Raw genomic sequence first — 2,622 nt, 5'->3', positions numbered from 1 at the left:
TGGAAATTAAAATATATCATCTCACCTCCAAATTCATAACCTCCAAAGACGTCCAGAGTTTTTCACCATTATTATGTCCGTGGTGAGAAAATATCTGTTTTTAGATGTTATCTGTTTTTTTCCCCGTGTTGCTCCATATTACATGGCGGTAACGTGAATATTAAGTTTGTGAATCAAGTGTCTGACTCTAATGTCTGACTCTAAATTCTCCAGTTTCAATAAAAAATGAAAGAAATGACTTAGACTTCTCTTTATTGATCCTTATGGGATGACTCCCGTGAGGAAATTGAAAGTTCCAGCAGCAGTTTTAGCAAGAAAAAATAAAGAAAAATAAAGAAAAATATATAAAAAAGACTGTATAAAGACAACAAAATAACAATAACAATAATAAGAACATTCGTCAAATTAACAAAAAGACCATAAATTAGTATTAAAATGCTGTGGTACTGTTCACATGCACACACTCAGCACTCATCAGTACATGAAGGAGGACCCAGGACTAGGTGGAGGGACGTCCAGCTGGGAGGAGGTCTCATAAGACCCAGGACTAGGTGGAGGGACGTCCAGCTGGGAGGAGGTCTCATAAGGCCCAGGACTAGGTGGAGGGACGTCCAGCTGGGAGGAGGTCTCTGGGAAGACACAGGACTAGGTGGAGGGACGTCCAGCTGGGAGGAGGTCTCATAAGACCCAGGACTAGGTGGAGGGACATCCAGCTGGGGTGAGGGTTAAGGAAGACCCAGGACTAGGTGGAGGGACGTCCGGCTGGGAGGAGGCCTCGGAGAAGACCCAGGACTAAGTGGAGAGATTATACCTCCAACCTGGCATGGGAACGCCTCGGGACCCCCCAGTTGGAGCTGGTTAATGTGGCTCAGGAAAGGGTAGTTTGGGGTCTCCTGCTGGAGCTGCTGCACCTCCAGAATCATAATTCAGTGAGGACAAACACTGAGATTTGAAGCATTTCTTTACAACCCATTTCTAGGTGAATAATTAATAATCATTAATAATCAGGAGGTGATTAGGATCCACAAACAACCATTAACATTAATTATGTCAGAAATACAATTGTCCTGTCATCAGCATGAGTTATAAAACCCGAGCTGTAATTTTTAGGCTTATGGAACTAATAATTGTGCAAAAAAGATCTATGTCTGCCACGCTGTGACATTAGATAAGTGGATAAGTGGCCAACAGGCGGCGCTTTGGAACCACAGTTCCCAGAGTTCCGAGCCTTTTGGGAATGTAAACAGGAAGTGTAATGTTGCTGTGTGAGCGAGTCAGCTGTGGGCTCCGGACCACTGGAGCCAAGTTTTGCGATATTTGGTCACATTTTTGGAAGACTGGCTCCCATGTTGGATGCCGAATTAGCGACTAGTAGTTGATTACTGCAGCTACCCATGGATTTACAGACAAGCAGCACTGGAACACTTTAAAAACGGAAGAAAACCTAAAAACGGGAGGATTTGAATGCAAGTTGGTGAGTTTTAAGGAGCGTCTTCCCTGTGATCTCTGTGTGGATTTATTATGCTATTGTATCTAACTATCTATATATATCTATATATATAGATATATATATATATATATATTGTTGCTATTCTGAGGAAGAGTAAGTCTGAACATATGTGGAACATGTCAGATGGGATTAAATCCAGCAACATATCAGAGAGCCCCAGTTTCAGCAGAAGAGTGAGGTGGGAACAGAACCAACCTGTTTCCGGTTGTTATGCTAAGCTAAGGGAAACACAGAAGACTCAGTGCACACATTAGACACTGTGGGTTTAACCAGCTGATTCTGATTAGTCATTTTCATCAAGTGTTTTTTTTTTTAAATATTTGATGGTTTTTAGGCCCACAAAATACTGTTAAAGAAGATAAATCAATACCAAATCAAAGCCAAAAAGATAGATAAGTGTTTGTTTTGCAGGTGAGTCCTGTTGTGAGGTTTCTTGTTGCAGCGAGGGAGGAGTTTTGTGTTGGAGAAGAGACCTCGTTGAAACAAATAAAGACCGGCTGCAAACGGAATTAAAGGTTTAAAGTATTCGGTGAAAAGGTTTCATTGTTTTCTGCAGAGAACAATCCTCACAATGAACGGAGTTCCAGAGTGCCAACAGTTCTGTGTGAATACAACCAGTAATACACTTCTTTATCTGCAGCGCCCCCAGAGGAGAAGAAGCCTTGTTTGGAAACCAGTTTAATGTGAAACATGACGACCAGCGGACCTCAGGCAGACCGTTGGAGCTCTTACGTATTTCTGGATCTGCCCTCGGCGTGTCCAAGTATCTTGACCGGTCGTTCTATCTTTGCTGAAAAAGGACACCTTGTCTCTTGGATAGGCTCTGGTCTCGACCTGGGACCTGCTCTGGTCTCGACCTGGGACCTTCTCTGGTCTCACCCTGGGACCTGCTCTGGTCTCGACCTGGGACCTTCTCTGGTCTCGACCTGGGACCTGCTCTGGTCTCGACCTGCGCTGGTCTCGACCTGGGACCTTCTCTGGTCTCGACCTGGGACCTGCTCTGGTCTCGACCTGGGACCTGCTCTGGTCTCGACCTGCTCTGGTCTCGACCTGGGACCTTCTCTGGTCTCACCCTGGGACCTGCTCTGGTCTCGACCTGGGACCTGCTCTGG

This window comes from Etheostoma cragini, chromosome 24 (assembly GCF_013103735.1).
Source record: "Etheostoma cragini isolate CJK2018 chromosome 24, CSU_Ecrag_1.0, whole genome shotgun sequence".
NCBI classification, from domain to species: Eukaryota; Metazoa; Chordata; class Actinopteri; order Perciformes; family Percidae; genus Etheostoma; species Etheostoma cragini.
The sequence above is the reverse complement of the archived record's forward strand: the minus strand, read 5'-3'. Positions refer to the sequence as shown.